General features: G+C 38.4%; 1 long non-coding RNA gene across 1 annotated transcript; it reads left to right on the plus strand.

Moving 5' to 3' along the window:
- The first annotated feature begins 3414 nt into the window (after positions 1–3414).
- Positions 3415–12038, plus strand: LOC148361835 (uncharacterized). The gene is made up of 2 exons (XR_015851157.1): positions 3415–3675; positions 6802–12038. It is a non-coding gene; the product is annotated as an uncharacterized LOC148361835 (long non-coding RNA).
- The last annotated feature ends 2866 nt before the right edge of the window (positions 12039–14904 follow it).

Raw genomic sequence — 14904 nt, forward strand, 5'->3', positions numbered from 1 at the left:
ATGAAATGCAAAACTTGCTTTTGTCTGAAAAGAGGACTTTGGACCACTCTGCAACTGTCCAGTGCTTCTTCTCCATAGCCCAAGTCAGACGCTTCTTCCGTTGTCTTGAGTTCAGAAGTGGCTTGACCATGGGAATACGGCTATTGTAGCCCATTTCCCGGACACATCTGTGAACTGTGGCTTTTGATTCCTGGACTCCAGCTTCAGCCCACTGTCTTTGAAGCTCCCCCAAATTCTGGAAGCGGCTCTTCTTCACAATTTTGTCAAGGCTGCGGTCATCTCTCTTGGTTGTGCAGCGTTTCCGGCCACATTTTTCCCTTCCAACAGACTTTTTGTGGATATGCTTTGAAACTGCACTCTGTGAACAGCCTGCTCTTTGAGAAATTTCTTTTTGTGTCTTACCCTCCTGATGGAGGGTATCAATGATGGTCCTCTGGACAGCAGACAGATCAGCAGTCTTCCCCATACTTGTGATTTAGTTTACTGAACCAAGCTGAGTGTTTTTAAGGCTCAGGAAACCCTCGCAAGGTGTTTCGAGTTAATTAGATGATTCAGGTGATTAGTTGAATAGCCTACTTGTATACTTTTTCATGATATTCTAATATTTTGAGATAGGATTTTTGAGTTTTCTTAAGCTGTAAGCCAAATTCAGAAATATTCAAATAATAAAAGGCTTGACATAGTTCAGTTGATGTGTAATGAATCCAGAATGTATGACATTTTTGTTTTTTTAATTGCATTACAGAAAATAAAGAACTTTATCACAATATTCTAATTTTCTGAGACAGTCCAGTATATATATATATATATATATATATATATATATATATATATATATATATATATATATATATATATATATATATATATATATATATATATCTCATCTCATCAGACGTACCGCTTATCCTCATTAGGGTCGCGGGGGGTGGGGTGGGGCTGGAGCCCATCCCAGCCATCTCCGGGCAGTGGGCAGGGGACAGGACATCCTGAACTGGTTGCCAGCCAATCGCAGGGCACACAGGGACAGACAACTCATTCGCTCAGTCACACCTAGGGACAATTTGGACCGGCCAATTCACCTGAAATGCATGTTTTTGGAACGTGGGAGGAAACCGGAGTGCCTGGAGGAAACCCACGCAAGCACGTGGAGAACATACAAACTCCGCACAGGAAGTCTGGAGCTGGATTTTAACCCACGACAGGTTCCCATGACATGAACTGTGCCGCACAAGCGCTAACCACTGCGCCGCCGTGCTGCCCTATATATATATAGTGGTTAGCGCTTGTGCGGCACATTCCAAAAAACCATGTATTTTCAGGTAAATTGGCCGGTCCAAATTGTCCCTAGGTGTGAATGAGCGAGTGAGTTGTCTGTCCCCGTGTGCCCTGCGATTGGCTGGCAACCAGTTCAGGGTGTCCCCTGCCCACTGCCGCGACCCTACTGAGGATAAGCGGTGTAGCTAATGAGATGAGATATATATATATATATATATATATATATATATATATATATATATATATATATATATATATATATAGAGAGAGAGAGAGAGAGAGAGAGAGAGAGAGAGAGAGAGAGAGAGAGAGAGAGAGAGAGAGAGAGAGAGAGAGAGAGAGAGAGAGAGAGAGAGAGAGAGAGAGAGAGAGATATGTATGCATGTATGTATGTATTTTATTCCTCTTTTCTTTGTATGTATGATTATGATGTGTTTCTGTGTTTCTGTTTCTTGCACTACACAATTCAGTTACATCCAGGGGTCAAACATTGCACTGCGTCCCTTTAAAAATAAGTTCAATATTAGTTATTACAGAATACTAACAACCTTAAATGACAGGAGCCTGGCCCACCTATTGAGTAAGCAGTAAATCTGTCTGGACTTTGAACGTCCTTGGCATTTTGTAACATTTAAAAAGAGAGTGAGAAAAAAAACAGCTTTCCCCCCTCCAAAAGTGTCACATCATCATTTTTCTGCTTGTTAATGTCATCATTACGACCTTCCTGTCTTGCGGTTGCTTTTGATGAATCTAAAAATAACCACCAAACTTGTGAGAAGCTGACTATTATTACAATTTTACACCTTTCAATTTATGGATTTCCTCCATATTTTTGATCATTTCAAATGGTCTACATTGTCTAACATTTTTGTTCAGGATTTTTTTTTAATGGCTTAAAGTCACCATTGCAGCCTCAGTCAGCTCATTCATGATGCGTATGCAAGTATGTATATTTCTTACACACGCTCAAATAAACTTTTTGTCATCTCTCTGGGTGTTAGGGTTGGTGTTTTGACCTTACTAGAAACAGGCCTTTTCTTACTTCACCATTTTCATGCTACACTGACAAGTACAAAATAAAAAATTTTAAAAAACGGCGGGGACAAGCATGATGTCACTCTCCACCACTCTCTCCAGCCCCCATTTCTCGAACCTAAGGTGTTCCGCCCTGAACAGCTCTGATAAAGTAAAATAAGGCCGGTAGGCGCTGTTAGGGCCTACCACCAGAGGCCTACAACCGGGGTTTGAACTGGGCATAGGTGTGTCCCATTATCACACACCTATGCCCAATTACCCCTTACCCTTGAAAAGGACATTTTGAAAATAAAACACTGTCGGGTCATTTTGTCATTTGATACCACTACCACCCCAGGTCTTTTTATTTCTGGTTTTCTTTGTTCATTGCAGTTTCCATTTCCAGTTTTGGTCACTGTTTCTTGTTTGGATTTGGTCCGGATTTTTTGGACATGTCATTTGTTTTGTGGCCCCTTGTTGTTACTTTGGTCCAGGTTTTGTTCCTAAATACCATCATTGTTTAAGCACCTCTTGTTTTCAGTTCCTGCCTCTCCTTCAAGGGTCCATCACCAACCAAACTTAACAGGCACAGTGGAAAATAAAACATATGGGCTATTTAAACTCAGTTAAAACATACTTAATAGAGAAAATATTTAACTTTCAACTGTTTACGGACACATGAAACGACACACCCACCTTTAAGTATATTGCCACGTATAATAAGCACCAATAAATTTATTGCACGCTAAAAGTATTGTCCAAGTTGTTTTTGCCATAGGTATCTTTGTTTTTAATTTAGTTGATTTGTCTTGCTGTGAGTAAATAGGTGCCGCTGTGTTTGTAAGATTTACTATCTTTTAATAAGGGGAATTGCAACCATTAATAAGGGGAGGAATCGGCAGTGGTTGACAGGTATGATTTCTTCTTTTAAACATTATTGCGCGTGCCGTCAGTCATAGTTGATATGACATGCGCCAACAACACCCCCTCCCTCCCAAATCTTCCCAATCCCCATCTCTCCTCCTTGTCACCGAAACTGCACAGCGGCCCCAGGCGTTAAATTGAGCTGAATTGATTTTACGCGTCAAGCTGAAGACATCTGAAGGGCTCGCACCCGTCTACTCCCACTCCCACACACACACAAAGATGATAGTTATATAAGTTTCGCTCCCGTTCCATCCTTTCCTCTCTTCCATGAGCAGGGTTGTTGTCATGGCAACCGCCTCCTCCTCCTTTCAAACGTCAGAGGCAAGAATTCGGAGGATAAGGCTGCATGCTGCATCTGGCTCCCCGCGCTTCTTGCAAGAGCACCTGTCGTCGTCTCCCGACTTTTATTGACACTCACAGACGGAATCGAAAGGCGAGAGACGCTCACGTGCACAGGTGAGCACTTGCAAGAGCTGCTTCTTTTGTTTAGAGGAGAGACAGACTAGTTACATTTGTTTTTGTTTTTTTGGCGGGGACGTCTATAACTGTCTACGGCACTGTATGTGTGAAATATGTCTGGAAAGGTCGTGTGGCAAGTGCATGCTCTTTTGTTCCATTATTAAAAGTAATTTCTTTCTAGGAAATTAAATAGAAGTAAACAGTGAACAGCCCCCACATCCATTTATTTTATTAGGGTGACGGGTTACCTGGAGATCAGCAAGTTGCCTAAAGATGGTGCGAAAGCCCTACTATAATACAAGTTTATCGTCACCAATCTTTTTGAAGCCTGTATCTAATTTGCTATGCATTTTTAATGCATTTCTAAAATAACAACATGTCAATACTATGTTGTTATCATGTTATTACAATGTTATTACCAGGTTTTAATGCTTTGAAGTAGGTTTAAAATAGGCTCAGTCAACCACTAAATCATACCAGTTAGAAATAAAGTTTCCCAGAAAATTGCAATGACTGATGAGCTATTTTGAAAACCAGTCCGCAGGCTACTCCGATATTCTTGGGGGTTACTTGGTGCCTACGGACACCACGTTGGCGACCCCTGCTTTAAGGTATATTTAAAAAACAAAAAAATGTTTTTCTACTATCAATCACGTGGTTTCTATTGGTGAAAGTAGTGTGGGTTAGTTACCGTATTTTCCGCACTAGAAGGCGCACCTAAAAGCCTTTATTTTTTTCAAAAACTGACCATGCGCCTTATAATACAGTGCGCCTTATATATGGATCAATATTAAGTCACAAGGTCTCACAACAAAGGCAAGCAGCCGCCGACTAGATTTTTCCTCGTAGGCGATGTGGCCCGCGGTGTATGCTGGGATACATATGCCTGCGTTTCATTTCCCAGCCAATGTGTCAATCATCATTTGAATCGATCACTTTTGGCTAAAGTTATTCGGAGGTAAAGGGGGCGGATCCTTTTTATCATTTACAGGCTCGCTTAGGCTAAAGGGGCAAAACAAAGCCTGCAATTGGCCGAAAAAGATGAATGTGAATAGCAAATTTGGTTGTCTCCGACATAGAGGAAACATGTTTTACCATTCTGTATTTGTAAATATTTTACTCTCCTGGATTTACTACACTCACGGATATAAGAGGACCATGGTTGCACATTATTATTGAACGCAACGACTTCGGTGAGCTACTCCGGCTATATATTTTCCCAGTATCTTGTTTCAGAGTGATCTCGATGTTTCTGTGATGGGTCTTTTTTTAAATTAAACTCAATTCCAAGTGTTTATATTCATATGCACAGTAAAGTTGCGAGCGAAAAAGAAAATAGAAACCAAGGAATGGTTGGCATTTCTTGAATCCCAAGACTTTAACCTTCCGAATGATATTTGGAACGATGCATTTGAGTGACATCGTACGGACACCGCATCCGCACGTGTCTACGACACGTATTTGCTTCTTTGCAAGCTTTCGGAATGTTAAGGGGGTAATAAGTTTGACTGAACTATCTGACTGTTTTGTCGACGCTCCCATTGTAGCGCCTTATAATCCGGTGCGCCTTATGTATGGAAGAATAGGACCAAAAACTATTTTTTGGGGGTGCGCCCTATAACCCGGTGAGCCCTATAGTGCGGAAAATACGGTATATAGTTTACTTCTGGAAAAAATAACTTACCCATTCTAAATATTACAACTTAAATAATGCTCTTTTTTGATATGAAAGATAGAAAAAAATCATTAAAATATACGAAGTCAGGTAAAAATGTTCTACAAATGTTCCCCATGTAAAAGTAAAATCACGCGAGTGGTCGTGGTTTTTATTAATTCTTGGATGAAAATGGTGAAAGTAAGAAAATGACTGTTTTATAAACAGTCAAATGCTAATCTAAACCTCCCAAAAATGAAAAAGGTAGAAGTTGTTCAAGCACATGTAAGAATTTCACATCCTTGCACGTGCAACAAAAAGAGCTGCAATGATTATTTCGGACAGAAGAGGGCGTCAGCAAGTAGAATATTTTTGAAGGTACATAGTCCAACTTTAAAGAAAGGAAATAGGGACCTTTTGGGTGGCTCATTGGATGTCAACGGTAAATTTGAAAAGCACACCAAAATCTGTTGGTTACCTAACAAAACAATTTCCAATAAGTAATTTTCAATAAGAGTAATATACAATTGTATAAATAAGCAATTGTAGCAATCTCAATTGAACAATTGTATTTTAAAAAAAATATATTTTTACTTTCAAATGTATTAATAGTAGATTCTTATATTTTTGTCCTAGATAAAGCATTTTTGGGTACTAGTTTCATTTTTAAGGGCTGCATAAAGTGTTGGGTGGGCTAACTGCCGCTTGGATCCTTATTTGTAGGATTCACGAGTGAGCACTCAAAGTGGCTGACAATGACTTTTATACTGGGAGCGCTACCAGCCTTCCTATGCGGAATTTGCATGTTCTTCCCTTGCTTGCGTGGGATAACTCAGGTTTCCTCCCACATTCCAAAAATATGCATGTCAGGTTAATTGTCTCTATGGGCGAATGTGCAAGCGAATTGTCTGTCCTTGTGTGCCCTGCGACTGGCTGGCAACCAATTCAGGGTGTCCCCTGCCCACTGCCCAAAGACGGCTGGGATGGGCACCAGCACCCCTGCTACCCTAGTGCCCCAGTCCTGTGGAATGCTCTTCCCCCTGAGATTCAATCTGCAACATCATATTCTATTCTATTCTATTCTATTCTATTCTATTCTATTCTATATGTCATGAATGACCTATGTTTTATGTTGACAATATCTGTGTATTATTTGTTACTGCAATTTCCATTGCAGCCTGGTCATCCTGGAAGGGGGATTACCTCATGTGCGGTCCCTTCTCAAGGTTTCTTCATTTTCCTCATGTTGAGGTTTTTAAGTTTTTCCTTACCCTCATGTAGGTTTTAGATCAGGGGATGGTGTAATAATACTCTGTGGTTTGCAATAATATGTGGTCTGTGCAGCCCTTTGAGACTCTTTATGATTAAGGGCTGTACAGATAAATATATACACATAAACATAAATATTTCTCTGATAAAATAGCATTATTTTTATGATTTTTGTGTGGTTACTTTATTTTTTGATACAGAAACCAACATCCCCTCGCCCCTTCAATCCCAACCCCACCTCCGAAACCTGCAACTATGTCGTGGTTGTTCCTGGACTGGTTTGTGCCGCTCTACCTACTGGTTTCCGTTCTGGTACTGGTTGGGTTCGGAGCCTGCCTTTATTTCTTGGAACCCAACCTGCACGACGGCCACGCGTGGAGCACCAAAAGCGGCAGACATCGCCCCCTAGTGGCCAGCGTCAACTGCAGGGATGAGGACGCCGATGCTCTCATATAATTCCATCACTCAATATAATTATTTTTAGGGTGAAGACAGACTTTTGAATCGACGCAGATGGGCTCAAATATAATAGATAAATATTTCAGACTGAGATTATGGAAGACTGCAAAGATCTTTGGGACAAATTAATTTCAACATCTGTGCCAACGTTCATCAACTTTTAACGTGTGTATTCGTTTTTGTATCATGGCTACTGTGACAAGAGTTTAATAGGGATGATGTACTGTATGTATTCTTGAATTTATTTACTTATTCTTTAAAGCACATGTGTCAAACATGCTGCCTACAGGCCGGGTCAGGCCCACCAAGGGTTTTAATCGACCCGAAGCACAACGTCAATCTCTTTCTCATTCTCTTGTTCTTCTCTCTTTCACTCCCTCTCTGACTCCATTTTTCACTCACTTTCCATTCTCTCTCTCTCTCTCTTACTTCGTCTTTTCTCATCTTTTTCTCCCTCTCTGTTACTCTTTCTCTCTGTTGTATTTTTTCTTACTCTTTAATTCTCTCATTCTCTAGCTCTCTGTCCAAGTATTGATCGCCATTTCTTTTCCAATTTCTCTCTTTTTTATTTTCCCCCTGTTTGTCTTGCTCACTCACTCTTCCTTGTTTTCTTTTCACTTTTCTTGCTCATCCCCTCTCTCTTCTTTCTTTTACGCTCTCATTCTTATGCTCTTTCCTCTCTCGTTCTCTTGCTCTCTCTATTTCTTTCTCTCTCTCATTCTCTCTTTTTCATTTATATTTTTTTTGTCTGTCTCTCTTTCTTTCTCTCTTTCTATTTCTCTTTCTATTTCTCTCTCTTTCTTCATATGTTTCAAAATTTCTTATTTCTCTCTCCCTCTTTTTTGGTCTATTTCTGTCTCTCGCTTTTTCTGCCTTTCTCTCTTTCCACGAGTTTGGCCCCTGTAAGATATGTTTTCTACAATGTGCCCCCTAAGCTCAAATGTGTTTGACACCCCTGTCTTAAAGGGACAGTGTGTATTAGGGACCTTTTAGACTGTTGTTTAAGGTGTCCTTAAAAAGTTGAAAGTTGAATATTTACCCTATTAACTGTGTGCAAACAAAGCCTAACTAAGTTCAAATAACCTTTACAAATCTTCCCCAATGCGCCTATCTTCTTTTATCTTACTTTTATCAGAGCTGTTTGGGATTCCCAATGCAGGCAAGAAGGGGGGGGTTCAGACTCCTGCTCGTGGTTTTCTATTAGTGAAGCACGAAAATGGTGAAAGTAAAAAGAGGACTGTTCTAAAAACAGTCTAAACGTTTACCCAAACCCCCAAAAGATGAAAAAAAGAGTTTTTTTGAGTAAGAGATGAACGTAGTTGCACGTGCACCACAAAAGCTTGACAGAGGCTGCAATGATGATTCAAGGTAAAAAAATAACGTCAGCAATTACAACAATTTCAAATTCAGAAAAGCATCTTTAAATAGCCATGAAAGCAAAATGTTTAGTTTTTTTCCAGTGAGAGCCATACCATATATTTTAAGACAAAACTAGACAAAGCTGCTAAACCTGATCTACAAACAAAATCTAATTCACAAATGCCCCGTGGGCCATTTCCCCCTGACCCCTGGTCTCTATTATTAGACCACTAGATGTCGGTGTATAGTGTGCTGCAACCGAAACACAAGTGATATAACACAGTGGTCCCCGACCTTTTCTGTACCACGGACTAGTCCAATGTCGGGCAATGTTTCCACGGCCCGACCCAATAATAACATTCATAATAGTAATAATAACAATAAACGTGAATCGTCTGCTATCGTGCGCAATATCTGTGTGCCTTTGTAACATAGCACTGACATCACATAACATCTCTCACTCTCGTTGCTATCGTAACGTTTAACACAATATGTCACGTCAAGTCCAATCAGACCGAGTATTTAGACGAAGAAAAAAGGAGTTGAAGAGAGTGCTGTTTAGTTGAGGAAGTTTATTACAAACTTACAAAATACATGTATGCTCAATTGATAAGGGGAGCGTTCTCCCAAAAAAGGACATGGAAAAATTGCTGACCACAGTTTTTATAGGAAAGGGGTTTGGATTTGCAAAACGGAACATGAAGGTTAAACAGGCAAAAAAAGGAACTTATATCTTCTTCAAAAGCCCTTAATTAGAACTGGATGCAGCTATATTTTGAAGGGTGTATGCAGTGGTTGGCACATTCGCCTAACACGCGGAAGGTCCCTAGTCCGAGACCAGATGGACACATATGTTGGACTGGAGAGGGATGGGCGCCACCATGCTCTACTTGCTAAGACACGCCACAGGAAATGGTGCCCCTACGACCCTAGTGATGAGATAAGGGCTGATTCATCGGAAGACAATTGTCGGGGACGTACTGATATGAAAGGATACATTCAAAAATATAAATACAGCAAGTAGATACTTCATCCAAATATGTGGATGAACATAGGTGCATTTATAACAACAAAATAAGCAATGTGATTATCAAAGTAATAATGTTATGATTAAAGAATAAAACTAATAAAGCTAGAAAACTCATGCGATAGTGATAAGGTACTCAGTCACACATTTTACAGTCCGACAAAACTCCCCAAATAAATCTCATAAAAACTACAGGGACTCAAAGTGACCAAAAAGCACAATTTTTCATTTTTTTTCCCAGCCTTTTGGTGTTTTGATGTACCCGTGGCAGCAAAACGTCAGACAATTATGTAAGCTCCACATACCGTAGGTGAGGCTCATGTTAGGTCAAATAAATGAAATGAAATGAAATGAAATGATCTGCATATTATATAGCGCTTTTCAAGTCAATGACTTCCCAAAGCGCTTTACAATGTGCTCCACATTTCCCAATAGCAGCCTTGCAGCCATGTAAGGCGCTAACCTGCTTATTGGGGGTATTAGGGGTTCAGTGTCTTACCTAAGGACACTTCGACATGTAACACGGACGAGTCGGGATTCGAACTGGGATCCCTTGATCCCAAGACGAGCGCTCTACCTCCTGAGCTACTGCCGCCCCAAGAAATAGAAATTTCTTAATTTTTGAGTGTCTAAAGTGCACGTTTATATCATAGTTAATGTATCTTTTTCAAATTGTTATTGTTTTTTTATTTTGATGAGTGTTTTTTTACCAATTGGGGGCACTAAATGATATAAAATGTCCCTTTATGGTTATGTTCACGGTAAGACTATTGCCAATTTGTAATGCATTTGCTACATTAAACATTAAACCCACGCAACAACTGAAAAAAGCATGGATATGAATCAATAATGAATTCCCGGTATTTTCATGTTTGTATTTTATAGATTATAATACCATGTTTCCCAAATTTACAGTAAAAGTGTTTTAATAATACACAATATCTATTTGAATATTTTGTGATTTAGTTATCAACCGATTTACTGCTTTTAACTAGTATTGCCGTCAATTATCCATTTAGAATTACAGTAGAATAGTCTTTATTGTCTTTGATAGCAATGTAGTGAACATTGTTTACAATGAGCTTAGATACGGCACTCCAGGATAAACATGTTATAAAATACTTTTGGTTTTCTAAGCGTTGACTGGTGGCACGGTGGATGTCTGGTTAGCGTGTCAACCTCACAGTTCAGAGGTCCCGGGTTGAATTCCAGCTCCCGGCCTCCCTGTGTGGGGTTTACATGTTCTCCCCATGCCTGGAGGCTTTTCTCTGGGTACTCAGATTTCCTACCACATCCCGAAAAAATAGGTGAGCATGTGAATGGTTGGTCTGTCTTCATGTGCCCTGTGACTGGCTGAAAACCATTCCAGGTTTTCCCTTGCCTGAGTCCCAAAGACAGCTACTGATTACTATTATGATCATTCTGTCACTTGTCCGATCTTGTCTTTGCCCTGTCCATTTTTTATTTTATTTTGTCTTGCTGTTTTTTAACGAATGGCTTGAATGTTGTTGTTGTTGTTGTTGTTGTTGTTGTCATTCATTTATTTGTCAGCTTGAAACAGATTGAAAACAAAACTAAAAACAGGAGCTTTGCTGGTACTATCGCTTCCATGAGCGGGAGCCTCACTATAATCCCTGTCACCAGCTGGGAACGGATGGTGTACTTCCAACTAAGGCCACAACAACGAATCGATAAAATAAATTACAATCGATTATTAAAATTATTGTTAACTTATTAAATCATTGATTCATTGTTTTAGGCGATTTATGAGCCACAATCAATTAAATCAATGCAAAAAAGAGTTCACACAATTACGTTGTGGCAGTTTTAGTACCACTTTAGTCCGAGAGAGGGCACCAAAACCGTTTCTTCCAAAAAAGTTCTATTACATTTTAAAAAAATCCTAAATATTAAACATTGCACCACTAAGAACAAAATTGGCATAAAAGTTTTTACTTTGTAGTGTTTGACTGTTTCATCATAAAACAAAGTTAACAATTTTCAAAGGAATAGAAAGCGCTGCAAAAACACAGAGAGAAAAAAATCAGAAAATAAATAAAATTTAAAATATAATAATTATATGTCTTTGCTAACCACAATAACCCAGGGATTACAGTACTGCTACTACTATTACAAATTTAACAGTCTATTTTTACTATTATTGTTCAGTGGGCTGAGCTGGTCAAGGGAAGAGAAGCAAAAAGCAACACCTGTATTATCAGATAAATTTTCTATCGTTGTCGAATAATTAAAGGGACAGTGTGTATTGTTAAGCGCCTAATCAGACAAACACACAAAATAAGTATATGATCTACAAGAGGACAAAGTTTGCAGTGCGGATTCAGTAGGGGGGGCGAGACAACAATAAAGTCTCAGAGTGATGGAATCATGGGAATGGAACTCCTCTGCAGACCTTCTGTTGTTTGTTGCCATATTTTGTCACTCGTGTTTGACCACGAAACAGCAAACTTCATGTGCGGTTAGTCGTTTTTCCTTTTTGTTTAAGAAAAAAGCTTTATTCTTGTTAAATATGTTGACTGAGATTTTAGATAATGTCTTGTGTTTAAAAATAAAAAAGTATCTTCTTCTGTTTCTTGTTGTCAAATTAATGTTAATTAGTTCACTTGAAGAAAAGGTTGGAAGAAAATTGTAAATTAAGCAAATGTTTTGTGTTCCAACTACAGATAAAACATTGCTCATTTTAGGCATATACTTTTATTTTTGAAAATAAATAAAAAGGACAATATGATATAATAATTTTAACTGTATTTTTTTTCTATTAAAACATTATTACGTATATATTTTTTTATTTTATTGCAAAGAAACAATAAAGTAAGAATAATGATACTTAAAATATCCTTATTCGGTGGATGGTACATTAATAAACACATTTCATCTATTTATTTACTTTACTTATTTTTCTTTAAAGAACAGTCAAATATACTGTAATAAAATAAGGAAGCTTCTAAAAAGAGCAGTAGTTTAAGTGTATATTTTATTTTTTTAGTTAACTAATTAAAATAATATTATTTGAGTTAAATATTTATATTTTACTTTAAAAAGAAAGTATACTTCACCAAGAACAATAATATTCAAAATGAAAAAAAAATATCCTTTGACAGATGATACATCGTTATACATATTTCAAGTATATATTTTAATTTAAAGACAACAGCCTGTCGATATATAGTCCAATAAGATAAAAAAAAAAACTAAAAAGAGCAAAATAATTTGATGATTGTAAGTATATTTGTCTTAATTTACTAATTATAAATATTATTCTAATATTTTTTTGATTTCACTCTAAAAACAAAACATTCTAACAATAATATTCTAAATGAGAAAAAAATACAATATATGTCTGATGCTAAATCATCATACACATTTTGTGTTTCCATTTCTAGTTTATGATGAATGGAACTAGAAGAAAATATAATGGTGTAAGAAAAACACAAAAAAGTGCAAAATTCTCTGAAAATGTAAGTGTATTAACTCATTAAAAAATATTTTAGAATTTTTTTTACCTTAAAATCAAAATATAGTAAGGTAAAAACAATGAGAATTAAAATGGGCAAAAGGATTATACATGGCAGATATTTTACATCAATATACAGAATGTAACTGTTATAAAGACACAATAGTTCTTTTCATTTTTTAAGTATATTTTTATTATCTTATTAGCCAACTAAAAATGATATACTCTGGGTACAGAGTTTATCCATTTGGTTAATCACTGTAGCCATTTGCCCAAATTTTAAAAAAAGCAAGGATTTGTCATGGATAAACACTCAATACCCCACGTCCGGAGATTCAAATTCTGATTCAGAAAATGTATTGTTATTGTCAAAGAAAAACAAGTCTTTGTTATCAGTTCCATGGTGTAATCGTTAGCACTCTGGACTCTGATTCCAATAATCTGAGTTCAAATCTCTGTGGAACCTACAGGGGTTTCATCGTCGCATTTACCAAGTATTGAATTTAGTGAAAATATATGTATTTGTGGCTCTTAATACAGATAAAATGCCAGGCAATTGAAGGAACAGTGCATAATATTTGGGACGGCATTAGCTCAGGAGGTAGAGCGCTCATCTTCAGATCAAGAGGTCGCAGATTTGACTCCCGGCTCCTCCGTGTTATATGTCGAAGTGTCCTTGGGCAAGACACTGAATCCCTAATGCCCCCGATAGCAGGTAGTTGCCTTGCATGGCTGACGCTGCTATCGCTTCGTTTGTATGTAAAAGGCAAAAGTATGAATAAAATGGTAACATTTATATAGCGCTTTTCATTGACTTAAAAAGCGCTATATAAATTTAGACCATTCATTCATTCATGGAGCATCCAGTCATCCATTTAGTTAAAAGAAAATGCAATATTCAAGCTATAGATATTCATAACAAATATAGATGCGTTTGACCCTTGTGAAATACATACGGTTTTCATAAATACACAAGAGATCAAAGTTTGTGAACAACTAATAAACAATAGAATAGTTTTGAAATAAAACCTTCTTCATTGTTCCACAGCTAAACGACATGTTAATGTGTCTATAACATTCTACTTTTCAAAATGACTAAAGGCATTTCTCACAAAAAATATTTTTCAGAAAACGCACTGATCAAAATTAGAAACCACAATGACTTTGGCATGGAAAATAAATCTGAAGGTTACAACAGTCAGCAATTAGTAAGAAGTGCACGGACCTCTGCTGACAATGACTTTATCACATCTGCGGCCACAGTGTGGCACCAGTCTTTCACACTGCTTTTGTGTGATTTTGGTCCATTCTTCTTCCAACCTCCTCTACAGTTGGTTTCTAACTTTTTCATTAAGGATTTTCCAGAGGTTCTCTATTGATCAGGACTCTGGGTAGGCCATGCCAAAATTCAATGTTTTCCCCTTCAAGGAAATTATTTGCCTGTTTTGTTGAGTGACATGGATTATTGTCCTACATGAAGACTGCGGGATAATTGGGCGCAGAACTCAAGTAAGGAACCATGTGTTGTTGAAGAAGGTTCTGACACACATTTGCATTCAGTCGGCAATGTAACTGTACAAGAGGCCCAACTCCTGCGGCAGGAAACATGCCCCAAACCATTACACGTCCTCCTCTACCTTTCACTGACTTTTTTACACACTTTGGTTTTAGTCTGCAGCACGGCGGGGCGGTGGTTAGCGCGTGTGCGGCACAGTTCTGAGGTCATGGGTTCAAATCCAGCTACCAACCTTCATGTGCGGAGTTTGCATGTTCTCCCCGTGCTTGCGTGGGTTTCCCCGGGGCACTCCTGTTTCCTCCCACATTCCAAAGACATGCATTTCAGGTGGATTGGCCGGTCCAAATTGTCCCTAGGTGTGAATGAGCGAGCAAGGTGTCTGTCCCTGTGTGCCCTGCGATTGGCTGGCAACCAGTTCAGGGTGTCCCCTGCCCACTGCCCGAAGATGGCTGGGATGGGCTCCAGCA

This window comes from Urocampus carinirostris, chromosome 8 (genome assembly GCF_059441175.1).
Source record: "Urocampus carinirostris isolate Australia breed hairy pipefish chromosome 8, RoL_Ucar_1.0, whole genome shotgun sequence".
Taxonomy (NCBI): Eukaryota; Metazoa; Chordata; class Actinopteri; order Syngnathiformes; family Syngnathidae; genus Urocampus; species Urocampus carinirostris.